Source organism: Halyomorpha halys, unplaced genomic scaffold, assembly GCF_000696795.3.
Source record: "Halyomorpha halys isolate HHAL.00 unplaced genomic scaffold, Hhal_1.1 Scaffold483.1, whole genome shotgun sequence".
NCBI classification, from domain to species: domain Eukaryota; kingdom Metazoa; phylum Arthropoda; class Insecta; order Hemiptera; family Pentatomidae; genus Halyomorpha; species Halyomorpha halys.
Genome location: NW_027110578.1, coordinates 777,498 through 792,330, shown reverse-complemented (window position 1 = coordinate 792,330; position 14,833 = coordinate 777,498). Strand labels below are relative to the sequence as shown.

Here is a 14,833-nt window from a genome sequence, read left to right as displayed (position 1 = left end):
AATCTACGTCATAAATAAAATAAAGTGAAATAATATATTTTTTTAATTATGCAATATAATTTATTTTTAATTTTATTATCTTGAAAAAACTATAAAACACAATAAAAACTCGGTTATTTTAAACATTATTAGATTACACTCTTACGGAGTTTTGCTCTTTTATGTTCATTGAATAAAATTTGCAATCTACGTTAAAAATTGTTTTTATTATTTATTAACGAAATATTAATATATATAAATTGAAAGTATTTCTAAAATTAAACGATTGATGGGTTATTGGTAAATAAGGCAATACAGTACTGTTGTGAGAGGGTATTAGTGGTTAGCGTTCTCCTCTTACCTTAAGAGGATAATTAATAAATTAGTTCAAATTGAGACATTTTAGGGATCTACCCAATAGAGATATTGTTTTATTTATTTAATACCAGATCGGCCTGGTACTCTTACATATTTAATGTAAGAGGTAAATTTTTTTTTTAACAATTGATTATGGGGGGGGGGGGTTATTGTCTCATACAGAAGACACCCCTAAAAAATCAGTAGATTAAATAACAAAAACAATGACCTTTGTGGATTTAACAAAATAAATAATTGACTTTTAATGGGAAAAAAAAGAAAGTGAATTGAGGAAAAAGATGAAGCGAAAAGAATATAAAGAAAAAATAAAATTTTAGAGTGACAATAACAGAACTGACAATAAAGAACTTATAACAGAATCTCCTGCAGCAGCCTGGGCTTCAGTTTTCGGGTTGTAGTTGAGTTTCCCAAGTTGTAGGTCACTGCTCCTTTACTTGTGAGTGGAACTTCATGAACCTTTTTTTTTTATGTAAAACTATATTGTCTCTATTTGTAATTCCCGAGACATATTGTTGAATATATAAAATCTTTAGCTCCAGAAATATAATTGAGTAATAAGAAACATGAAGATGGAGGGTTGAGGTTGAACGTGATAAAGAATATAATTAATTAAGATGTAATATAAAAACATCACTAGCAGCCAGCATAGCTGTCTATATCTCGTAATTATTTTCCTCTCAGTTTTGGTTGGATGTATATAAAAAATGATTTATTCTGGATTTTTTTTTCTAGGAGGTTGATTATATTAATTTTTTAATGCTGAGGTTAAGAAAACTTCCAGTTAGAATTTATTACTATTCTATATTTTGTACTTGTAAAAATTGTACGTTTCGGTATTTATCCCATACTCATATACAATTTTATCCTAAAATTGTAAGAAATATTTTAATGTTATCAGTAATTCATTTTAGTCAATTTCATCAATTTCTATAGTGAAACTTTGTCATTTATACATCATACATCTAGTTTTATCATTTTTTATAACCACATTATTTAAAATAATTTCCTTCACTTGTGGTACATTCATTCATCCCTGTAACACAAAGCAATGTACTATATTTGACATTACCTCTTTGGATATATAAATTATTTTGTTATTTATATACATATAGTATAAAATGTTTTACTACCAAATTATTTAAAATAATCGATATACATGCCTTAGCGTCTAACAAAACTGGTACACGTTTAATTTTTCATCGGTTTAGTTCGCCTGTCTTGGCGGAGATTTTTATCTCTCAATCAATCTTTTGCTTAGTCAACATATTCCAGGTACGTCACCCTTGGTCGGCCTGGAGGTCTTCTACCGTTAGGCACTTAGCCCATAGTCTTCAGTCAAAATCAAAGAAAAGCCGCTATATTATTTATATTGGAATATTTTTATAGTTTATAGGGCTCATGAAGGCCTGAACCACCCAGAACGTTGTATTGAAGAGAATTCATCCATTATCACAATGATTAATTAAATAATTGCCTTCATTGATTAAAAAAAGAAAAAAATGTTAAATGATTTCTGCCTGACTATTTTGGTTACTAACATATCTGTGATTTAATCTAAAGGAAATTCAGTCCTAGGAATTAATTAGTAATTTAATTTTGAAAAGCCTTGATATAAAAATACTAAATTATGGCAACGTTATGTTTGTAGTACACTTCGTGGTATATAAAATTGATATCCTTAGACACGAAGTAACTCTATTTGACCGACAGCTGCTCCACATTCATGGTTCCTCTTGTGCAACCTCGCGAACCTAAGAGGATTTCTCGCCAAGCTCCTTGCCGTAAAATGGACTTCTAGTTGAGCAGGACCGTTCACCCGGTTTAGGATGCTTCTTTCATGCACTGATTGGTAGTAAACTCGGTTCTATCTGGAGTTAGTTACCTTAAATTCTCGAGTATGTCGGTCAAACGCTAAAAGAAAACATTCCGTTCTATACTTGTAGGTATTAAAAAATCCCTAATTTAGTTAATTAAGTATTTTAATATAATTGATGATAATATTCACTAGTAGTAATAAAATGTGTGTAATTAATAAAACAAGGCGGTTTGAAGAATACTACGAATCGTAAATTAGATTATAAAGAATTGTGGGCAATAGACAATATTTTTTACTTGATAAAATTAATCTGAAGATGAGAGGTCTAATGATCCAAGGAACATTGTTAAATGAAAAAGCAAAATAAAGTAGAAAACTAAAAATGTAAAAAGGAAATTTGCGACGAATATATTACTTATTTTCCACCAATCTTTTTTTTTTTTTTAAATTTATTTATTGCTATTGACAACTGTACATTATGGTGCATTTAGTAAATTTGATCTCAGTTATAATGGAGTGATATAAGCGTGTAGAGAAACTACCCATTGATATCACTCTAATAACGTTTTACATTAGCACTAGCCATCTTCTTTTCAGGCGCCTCGGAGGATTGTCAAGAATGGAAGAAGAAGCAAGGTTAGAAACTAGTGGGTTTGGGTGGTTAGGTTATAATGGAACGAATGATATCTTGTTCAGGCCAAATCGGTTACATATAGAACATTAAGTTCTTTATGAACAATTTTATTTGTGACAAAGTAAGGAGCAGTGAGGATTTTATGAAGGATTTTGGACTGTTAAGTTTGGATACGAGAGGAATTCGAAGGTTTAGTGGAGCCCCAATGCTCCAAGATTGATCTTGTAATGAATTGGAAGTTTAGACCGTTTTTCCAGTAAGTGCTGTAATAGTCGAAATCGACGTCCAGTTTCCTATCTTTTCAGACTTGTGTGGGGATTCCAGGTTAGTCGTTTGTCCAGATGTAGTCCAAGGTAGCGGATCTTGTCGATATGGGTAAGATCAACATTATTAAAGGAGACTGTAGGGGAGTTGGTAGGCTTATGACGAAGGATAAAGGTGATTTGATGGGATTTGTTGGGATTTATAAATCCTCCTTTTCTTCGAGTGTTGTGATATGGGATTGGAGAGGTTGGGATGCAATTAAATTATTAACTACGAACACCACCAATCTAAGAAGTGGAGATGTGCATCCATTTTTATGATTTGATTAGTTGATGGAAGTTATATTCAACAACAATATTATTTATTGATATTATATATTGTTGATCCAATAAATTATTCTAGAAATCATTTTCTAGTTCTATAAGTTACCTTTTATGTTTCACCTATGATAGTCTAAACCTTACTGCATATTTTCATAATTCAATCCAGTTCCATTAAGATTTCAAAGCTAGGTGAAAAACCTTCAGGTTGACACAGGTGTTTGTTTAACAATTCTACCAACTGCGATGAATGGCTTGGCCTCGGACGATATCTGCTTTTCCACGGTTGTTCAGTTAAACATCTGTCAAGCCTTTGCCCTGATGCTATATAAATATTGTCTGCAGTCCTAGTGTGGAGATGTCACGTTTCTATTTTTAGAGTAATTTAAACATGGACATTTTCGTATGTATTTTAATTTCTTGTTCGAAACTGGTTTAGTTTATCAATTATAATAAAAAGTATCCTTCTAATCTCTTCGCCTTTATTCACTTAAATCTTCCGCATAAAACATTGCAGGCCATTCTGCCTTTATCAAACACAGCATAGATGATTTAACTTAGTGTTTCACTTATTATAATTTTTTCTATTATTATCTTATTTATTTGTTGTTGTTTTAAGGGGTTAAACCGTTTGGTTATCAACGCCTATGATATGTTATGATTAAGTACAAATACACAATCACGCACACACATTTCTTAAAACACACTTGCACGAGGTTCAAACAAAGGTTAAAAATTAACGTGATTAATACAAATGTAAAAAATAATTATTAAATAAATAGAAAAAAATAATAATCAAATCAAAGAAGAGTTATAATTTAGAAAGAAGGCGATGTGCTTTTAAAAAAATCAACACTAATGTAACTTTTGCTTACTCATCTGTGAGAGCTTCTGATAAATTTGGAGTCAGTCCCATCCTGTTTATTGCTGACAAAAAATGAGTACATTCTTCAAAAATATATTTAATTGTGAGAATGGACTGACAATATAGGCACGTTGGAGGAGGCAGTTTTCTGATCAGGTGAGATTGCGTTAGGAGAGCTAGCTCAAGCGGGTAAGAGCAACTTCCTCCCTGCTGCTGTTGCGGTAGGATATTGCCCATGGACTGACCTACTACTCTTTTGATTCCTTTTAATTTACTCGGAAAACTTTCAGCCCACTTGGCCTTCCATATTTCCAGTAATTGTAATTTAAAGAGTCTACTGAGTTCTGATGGAGTAAGAACAGCGGTGCCTCGGCGAGGGAGCGGAGAGCATCTCTGGCAGCTTTGTATGCGGGCTCATTACCAACAATGCCTGGTTTCATTGGTGCATCAATCGTGCATTTATATCGGCTTGGGGCTCATATACAAATTATAGACTTACCTTGTAGTGGTACTATTATTATCTGTTTTACTATTATCAATCAACTTATCAAAAATACATTGTTAAATCATATATTATCAATCTAAATCATACATTTATCAACATAATAAGTGAATATAAAAATATAGGCTAAATTAACTAAGTTGTATTTGACAAAGGCAGAATAGCCTACAACATTTTAAAACTTTGTTTAAGCTGTAATATTAAAGTTCAGACGTCCTTGAGAATGGCTAAATTGGCTGAAACGTTGGTGTTTTAAGTGAAAAAAAAAATTAAGACAACATAGATTCTTTTTATTATAATCGCTAAATGGAAATTATTTTCTATCTGAATGAAAAAACCTACGAAATGTTTATTGGGCTAGAACTAACATTCTGAAATGAAACTGTACCAATCTCTGATTCAAAACAGATGTGTTGGTGATATATTATAGAAAAGTATTTCGTTAAATTTCTTTATAGCTTGTACTAGTATGGAACTTTCCAACTAATTTATTATATTAAATTTTACTTCAAATCCATTTTGTTTTCTGAACGTGTTACAAACGTATTCTACTTCCATACTTTTGGAAATTAAGCTTTATACTTAGAAATTTCAAAAATTACTTCGGGGCATAATGAATAACTATTTTTTGTCTTCTTTAATAATTTTTTTTACTAATTAATTATTGGAGAATTAAGTTAATTATGTGTTGGGTTGACCATCCGCAATTATTGATCTGAAAACAGTACTTCAATCCAGTACTTTAATGTCTGAAATTCATCAGTAATTTACTTGAGAATCAATAAAATTATGGGGTAATTATAAAAAAAAAAAAAGGCGTTCGAAATAATTAAAAAGTAAATTTATTATTTATGTCAGTAGGACAAAAATACACAAACAATCAAGACTAGGCAAATTAATACTGACGACATTTTGTCGTATATTACATTTTATATCAATCAGGTTAATTTAAGTAGATACTATTTCTTCGTTTTACGAACAACAAAAAAATAATAACTAATTAGATAAGATTAGACTAATTTAAACTTCAGGAATTTTGTTATATATTAAATTATATATCAACTTTTTTTTAGACGGTTTATTAAACTAAAAAATCTACTTGAGGTTTTGGGGAAGAGCAGCTTGTTTTCACCTTTCATAAAAATCAAAATCTGAACTTGGAATAATTCCTTAAATTATAATAGTTTTGATTTGTTTTACTCTACAATTTTTTCTAAATTAAAAGCTGATTTAATTGTGAATTGGTTATTTACAATATAATTGTATTTTGCTATTGTAAAATTTTTAAATCTGGTAATTAATTTTGCCTATTGTAATCAAAATTGATATTTCTTTTATTTTAGTGCAGGAAAAAAATGATCCATAGTGGTTGAAAAGCCTTTGAAGATTTTTGAATAAAATGTATTTCTCTATGTTATAATTAAATGAAATGCCAACATCATCAAATTTATGCACATGTACTTTAACGTGTATAATAATCAAATTTAAAATAGAAAAAATCTATATCTTAAATAGATTTCTGCTTTACCGTTAATTGTGTTGGAATAGCCAAGATAAGCCGAGAGCGCGGAAGCATAAGCAATCAACATCGGGGTGGTCCATTTGGGATGGGTAATTTGAGTAGCGGTTTCATTCAAGGCCAAGGGAAAAAGTTCTATTATTTCAAAAATGACTGAGTGAATCGAAACAAATAAATCATTATTAATTCTAATTTATTATTATGATTATTCTTACTTAAATTTTGAAAGGGTTTTGACTGGTTTTGTTTTCAAGTATATATTATATGTGAATATTTCTACACATTTTGACATATTGGAATAATATGCAATAGAAGGTTTATACAGCTTTAGTAAAAAAATGTTTATGTAAAAATGCTAATTAAATACATATAATTCATTGTATGTATGTAAAAATTAGTAATAAATATTTATATTGTAGAAATATGCAAAAACAGAACAATAAAAAAAGTATAATAATAGTAATTTGTTTAATTATGTTTAAAGTAAAAATTAAAAAAAAAATTAATAATTTTTCATAAATAAGTAATTTAAAGACTGTTATACATTAAATATAAATTTATATTTATTGACAAGCTGTTTAATCCCAAAATTCAACATAGTTAATCCATTTCAGATAAGCTTAACATTTTCTATTAGAAACTTTGGAGTTTGTATCTTTTATAGGTCAAATCAAGTATTATAAAAAGCAAAGTTGTTTTTTCTTTTTTTTTCCCTTCCAGTCACACATAAAAATTTTCTTGTAAATTTGTTTAAATCTGTAAAAAGAGCTTCTAGCTGCTCTATGTCATGCTGAAAATTGTGCTAGTTTATAAGATAGCTTTTTAGTTTTATGTTATTAAAAATATATCTGTAACTTTAATATTGTTACCGCTCTTATCCCTGTAGAACCGATCCTCTTGACAAACGACTAAATTGGAATCCTTACACAGGACTGAAAAGACAGGAAACTGCATGTCGATTTCGACTATTACAGCACTTACTAGACAAATGGTCTAAACTCCAACACATTACAAAAGATCTACATGACAATAATGAGGTCTATCTGGACATAGAGAGTTGAGCTTTGGGGCTCCACTAAACCTTCGAATTCCTCTAGTATCCAATCCCTAAAATCCGAAATCCTTCGTAAAATCCTCAATGCTCCTTACTTTTCACAAATAAAATCATACATAAAGACCTTAATGTTACATATGTAACCGATCTATCCCGACCAGATACCATTCCTTCCATTACAAACTCCCTAACCACCCAAACCCATTAGTTTCTAACCTTGCTTCCTCTTCCATTCCTGAATATCCTTCGATGCGCCAGAAAAGAAGATGGCCACGAGATCTTCCTATGTAAAAACTTCATTAGAGTGCTACCAATGAGTAGTTTCTCTACACGCCTGTATCACTCCATAAGATACATCAAATTTACTAAATGCGTAGTTGTAAATTCCAATAAACATATATATATATATATCATATAAGTTTGTCAGCTTTGAATTGTTTATATTATCGGGCGAATGCCAGGTTTTTAAGTATGTGAAATCACATTTATGCCTTCCTTGGCTCTAGAAAAAAATTTGAGTTCGGTTCAACCGCTCTCCTGCATAGATTTTTTTTTTAATTAGAAGGAATTATCGCATTATAGTGCATGTATATACATTCTTCAGGGTGTCATTAAATTTAGCGGATTTCAGAAAGGTATCATTAACCAAAATGATAGTTCTGTAGTGATTTCTCTTTTGATTAACATACAGATTGATTAATTTAAGAAGCAATTATATTTTCTTTACTTCCTAACCTCGTCTACCGGAAGGTTTAAGCCGTAAAAATATTAATAACATTTCAATCGGACACGGTACAGAGGATCCGGTAATTCGAAGGAATTTAATAGTTACAAAAACAATTCCTTCTTTGCTTTTCTCGGTAAAGAAAGATAATTGCTTCTAGGACTATCCATGAAAATATTAGGACATGCATTTTATTCATATTTTTAATTACATTTTCTCTTATCGGTCTTTGCCATGCTGTAATTATTTTGAATTGCATACCATAACTTCTACTCAAATAAATAACGTTATATAAACCATTAAGCACGTTTCTTCGTTTATGATATATAAAATTATTTTACAATCTTTGGTTAGTTTTTATAACAGTTTTATATTAGAAACTCTGGAGGTATCATTTTTATAGGAGCGAAATAAGGATGTATAAATCTTAAAAATATATATTATGTCAAGTACAAGTAAATACATAGTTTTTTCTGACTAATTGAAATAAAAAAAAAAAAATTAATTTCTATTTTCCTCATTTTAATAGAATGAATTATTTTATATAATTTATTCAAATTATTAAGACTGGTACTTATTTATTAAATAAATCAAATGGTATCCTTGTTTAGTCTCAACATTCTTTATTATATCAATAGTCCAACGTTTCGGCCAATTCGGCCATCCTCAAGGACAATCTTAAATATAAATTCACACCTCACATCAAAATTTATTTAGTTCATAGTTTGTTAGCTGCAAATAGTTTGTTTATCTAATAGTGGATAGTGTAGTTTTAATCTAACAATAAATTTTTAAAAATTAATGAAGGTTTAAAAAAAAAAATAGGGTGATTTTGACTTGATTTTAATGACCTGGGCTAAATAGCCAGTAAAACAGTTTTTTAAATTTTGATGTGAAGTGTGAATTAATATTTAAGATTGTCCTTGAGGATGCCCGAAGTGGCTGAAACTTTGGACTATTGATAAAATAAAGAATGTTGAGACTTAATAAGGATACCATTTGATTTATTTGATAAAATAAATTATTATAAAACAAAATACGAAAACTCATGATTTTTACTTGTATACATTTAATTAAAGTCAGAAAAATTTATAGATTGATTTAAATACACGTCTATGGCGTATCGTTAATCGTGAAAATGTCAAAATATTTCTTTATATCAAAGAAAAAAATAATCAAATATATAAATTATTTTTTAAAATTTAGCTTTGATCCTTGCTTGGATATTAAAAAATATTTATTAATTTAGCTGATATATTATATAATGCCTTTGAATTTTCCTACAGTTACTGCCAGGTATTTTTAAATTTAAAACAATATTTAGACAATAAACATGTTTGATTTCTGCAGACGTACGAAGTTAAAATCACTTAGAATCAAATAAATTTTGAGGAATTTAGGGTGAAATATAGATTTTCGGGTTGAACTAATAAACCCACAAAGATATAGTTTGAATTTTCTTTTTTCTTTGTTAGTATTGTTTCAACCTACTAAGTCTAGAAAAATCTCTGCGTGTAAAATATTGTTTTTTGGCCGCCATCTTTGTTTTTCAAAAATCTTAGCTGGTATCAATTTACGCAAAATTTCTTGCTGTAAAAGGTCATATAAAAAATAAGAACAAATAACAAAACTGTTGGCTGAAGAACTGAGAAGCATTAAATTGTTTGCTAGTTTTCACCAAGTCCTGAATATCATTAAAGATATTTACCGTACGATAAAAGCAATTAAAGCAGTATTAATTTGCTAAAATCAGATTACTCATACAGTTTTATACGTTCAATAGTTCCCAAGATTTTGTTTTTTACTTGATTTCCTTAACTAAACTTGAAGTCAGTTTTTTAAAAATCAACATTATTTTTTTTTCAAAATAACAAGATTTTGTGGATTTTGAAAAGTATGATGGAAGCTGCTAAGAACTTGGATGATCATTAGAAACTAGTAAACTATGTTAGGTTTGCTTTAATTATTTAAAAAAATGATCTGCAGAGTGCAATAAAAAATAAATATGTTACCACAATGCAGATCGTAATTACGAAATTCATTCTTTGACACGGATGAAAATATTCCTATACTTGCACATAACTTTATAAATAGCTTCAGAGCCCCCCAGTTGCTAGTTGCTCACGAGGTCAGTGTTTTCGCGGGCTAACTGTACTTGATGAGATAATCCGCGACCGTAGTCCGAACATGATAGTGAAAGGGAACGATCCGGGTCGTCTGTGCCTTTGTCATGTTACGGTATGCTAAGCTCAGTACAAATCTATGCTTGGTTTTACGGATTCATATAATAGTCATATATATTTTATATTGTTATGTTCTTTTATATAAATAACATATTTGTGACGATGTTAAAACTACAATATCCTGGAAGAGATCGATTAGATTGAATTTAGTCCATTGGATGATATTTTTTCATACACTCCAGATTTGACATTGCTAAATAATATTTAACCCAAAAATAAAATACATCAGACAAAAATTGTTAATCATAAAAATCACAAAATATATGAATAGATTACACAAAACCTTATGAATCTTTAACCTTTTATATGCGTTGATAAAAATTCAAATAAATATCATCATCATCATCATATATCATTTACCTTTTTTTTATATACAGTTACTTTATTTTTTTTAGAGATTCCAGGAATAATTCAGAGTCATAAAATATGACTGAAAACCATTTTTTACTGTTAAGAATAAATTTTAAAAAAAACTTTAATAGAAACATTCTAAACAATTTAAATACTTGATATATGATGCATTCTATTAGATATACTCCTTCTATGGTAAGAGATAGTATCCATTTCATCCATAGAATCCATTTCATAGAAGATCTTTTGTATTTAAAACTGTGAAACATATTTTAGTTGTAATGTCAATTTAATTCTATTATTTATTTTGACCATGGTTATTACCATTCTTTTTAATACAAAAAAACAGGGATTTTTGGCTTATCAATATTTTCATATATTAATTTCAAAACAACTTCTTCTATGTATGAAATTTAGAAGAACCAACTATATTGTTGCTAGTAAGTCCAGATTACTCAAAGAACTGGGCTCATTTCCTCTTCTCAGCCAAGACAAATGAATTATGCAGCTAATTGTATTAGTTAATGCTTGAATATTTTTTTAAACTAATATATTTGGTATTAATTTGTATTTAAAATAAAACGCTATGAGCTTTTTGTTTTTTTAATAAACTTCAGTTGGCTATACTAATAAATATTTCAATGTGATAACAGCTTTAAAATGGATAAAATCATAATCAGAATTGAGGGCAATGAACGATCTGATTATAGCAATAAATCAGGAAAAAGCAATTAACAAATTAATAGTAATTAATAAAGAAGAGATCCATTGCTTTAATTGGTTAAACGATGGTAACAAATGTAATTTATCAATTATAGGATTTGCGTAATCTGACTTATAAAAATCATCGATTGATTATATAAAATTAATAAAAATTATATAATAAAAAGTTTTCTTTTTATTATATTATTTTAAAACCACCAAATTAGAAAATTTAAGCTTTTGAGCAACTAAAATTTACTATAAGAATAACCTCTCCTTCAATGCAATGTTAAGGCATTACAACGTTGTGATGAGGCATGAGATTGTATTTGGAGTAGACACCACATGCTTACCCAACTTGGAAAAGCTGCTAAAAATAGAGAGTAGGATCTTAAGAAAATACTATGGGCCCAGGAAAACACAAGCAGATTACAGGCTAAGATGTAACGAAGAGATCTACAGAAAAAAAACACCTGAAAACTGAGATGAGAATCAGAAGGCTGATGTTCTATGGACTCATGAAGAGGATGAAGGAGGAAAGATTGAATAAGAAGATCTTTAAAAAATGTTTTGCTACAAAAACATGGGAGGATACACATACAAATGAGAGAGGAATTAAAGAGACTTAAAATTTCAGATACCGACTGTCTAGATAGAGATACGTATAGGAAAACATTGAAAAATCTCACCAATATTGGAAGAGGAAAAAAAATGGGTACGGAGTGGTCCGAAGAAAGAAAAGAAAGAGAGACGAGGATCATGAAACTGCGATGGGAAGAAAGAAAATCAAGACTCCCTAAGAAGCCTAACCATTGATATTCACGCGGTCCTTAGTGGCCGATACGTAATAAAAAAAAAAGTTTTCTAATTTGTATTCTAGAAATTAAATTTGACACAATCATATTTCTTATTATTTTTTTTTTCATTTTCAGGATCGTTAACCTGTGAAATTAGACTAGATAAGAAAACATAACCATAGTAAGTATTAAACAAATCCAAGTATTTCTAATTTAACTAAGCATTATACGTCTAATTGTAAATTCTCACCTTAGTTCAAGAACAACCAATATGTACTTTCCAATCAAAATGAGGTATTTTCGATTTAAGAAAATTAAATGATACATACAAGATAGACGGAATTTATTCATATTAATTTTCACTAAACCAATATAATTTGGTATATTAGTTATATTTAAAGATGTTAGTTAAGGAATTTAAAATAAATTGAAGAAAATTTTAAATTTTATATCTCTGCCTTGAGAATTTGTGACTTGTTCTTGTCAAATTTATGCAATTAGTGCTTTGGTGAAAAAAAATATATCTTTGAGCTGATGAGTAAAGAATGTATGCGATAACGTCAGTGTCATTGATGTCGCTATTTCGTCAGCATTTATTGATCTCCGTTCTTAACTATTTCTATTACCAAAGCTATTAATAAATATATTTACTGCTATAAATAATGGAATTTTCTTTCTTTAATTTTCCTGACTAGTTTTCGGAATATACCCATTTTTTTTTTACTTAGTAAATTTGAAATTTAATACAAAAACTGTGGTATACACTATGTTTCTTAGGGTGATATATTCATCAATGTAGTAATTTCTAAAAAAAATATCTCAAAACTCCATCCACATTTTATTCATAAATATGATAACGTTTCGGACCAAAACTTTCCGATTTGAATTCCAATCCTTGTTATTCAATTAATTATAGGATTTCCATTTAATTTTTTTACATAATTACTATTAGTGTTTACAATTAATATCGTAAGTACGACGAACCATGAGTGCTATTGCATGAACAGTTAAACCATAACAAAAACTTAAAAAGACATTAGTAGTTCACCCCATTCCATATCCTTCACTCACATCAAGAAATAAAATCTAGAAATTTTTGAATTCCGTTTTAAATTGAATATTTCTACTCATTTATCTTTAAATTAGATTAAACATAAATCATTCTGTTAAAGAAATATGAAGGCAAGTGAATCCATTGTTCTTTAGATTAGGTATTTGTGTCTAGTTTGCCCTGCCCTTGGGCTTGCTGCACTAGTTTGCTGATTAAATCTTCATCTACGTGACTGCCTCTTACGTGAGGTAACAGTGGAGTTCTCAGATTATCAGACCTGTTTTAGAACAACTATAATTCTTTAGGTTATTTAGTGTAAATAAACAAAACACTAGGATCAGTCGTTTGAGAAACACCTCATCTCCGTTTATTCCAAAGTCGGTTTTACTATTTAGGATTACTGATCATGGCCAAAAGTCATTCATTTTTCGCAAAACGCCACTAGTAGCAGAACTCTAAATACATACATTAAAATACAAAAATTAGGGGTATGAGTTATTGTAATATATAATTACAATTTTATGGAGTTTACCGAAGGTTCACTTTTTTGGGGTTTCTCAAACGATTGATTCAATTTAGAAAACCAACCATTTGTATATCATTTAGGTTTAAATCTATAACTATGGGAGAAAATCGTATAATATTTTACCGATCGAATATAAATCAGTATATATATTTCTATTTTTATATCACTATATATCTTCATCATGTTTATTAAAATTATATTTAGAAAAGGAATTTAATAAATTTATTTTTTTAAATATGAATTAATTAAATATGAATTAAATAAGAAATTGGAATTTTATTTAATAGGGTGGTTCTGTGGTTTTAGTTTTGATTGAAAGAAAAGGCTTAAGGCAAGAATTTAACAAGCCACAATTTTGTAGACTGGAAATTTTACATGAACCATTATTTCTCTCAATTTACTATGTTAATTTGTTTAACACAATAAATAAAACACATTTATCTATAATATCACGGATTATAATCTGCATAAAACACTTAATTAGAATTTTAGAATTTTTCGAAACTGCTCTATTAAAAAATTTACATTTATAATATTCTTGTCCGGAATCTTTGAAATTTACTTGAGTGGCAAGCCAAATTTTTTTAAAAAATAGTACCAGAAAAGTTTTTAAAACGACGCATAAAGCAGTGAGCTTTTTATTGCTGATCATTAAACTAGAATCAAATTAATAGGACTAAAAAATTAATGTTTTGACATACAGATGTAATGGATAAATAAAATTATTTATTTCTCATATTTGTAATAAACCTTTACTCGAATTACTCCTATGTTTCTCTTTAAAGCTATTTATAATGTTTGTTCTCTAAGAATATGTTGTAGTAAATAAATCATATTTACCTGTATCATTATAATAATTATTATTATAATTAGCATAAAAATTCAATGGGAAATGTGAATTTTTTGGAAACTGCTCTATTAAAAATTTAAAACAAGTGTCTTGCCTAATTGTCAAGACTTGCCCTTCAAATAAACTAGAATGCAAATCACAATTTTTTAACCTAAAAATACGCCAGAAATGTTTTAAAAACAAATTCGAAGAGATTAAGGATCATTGATCTACAATCAATTCAATTGCTCTTAAAATTCTAATATAATATAATATGTT

At 28.7% G+C, this 14,833-nt stretch overlaps 1 protein-coding gene across 1 annotated transcript in view; it reads left to right on the top strand.

Annotated features, from left to right (window-relative positions):
- The window catches only part of LOC106683434 (whirlin), a 305,158-nt gene that overhangs the window by 98,209 nt on the left and 192,116 nt on the right, over positions 1 to 14,833 (top strand). Inside the window, exon 3 of the mRNA XM_067048756.1 lies at positions 12,284 to 12,329. The gene's annotated coding sequence lies outside the window, so the exon portion shown is untranslated. The remainder of the gene's footprint in view (positions 1 to 12,283; positions 12,330 to 14,833) is intronic.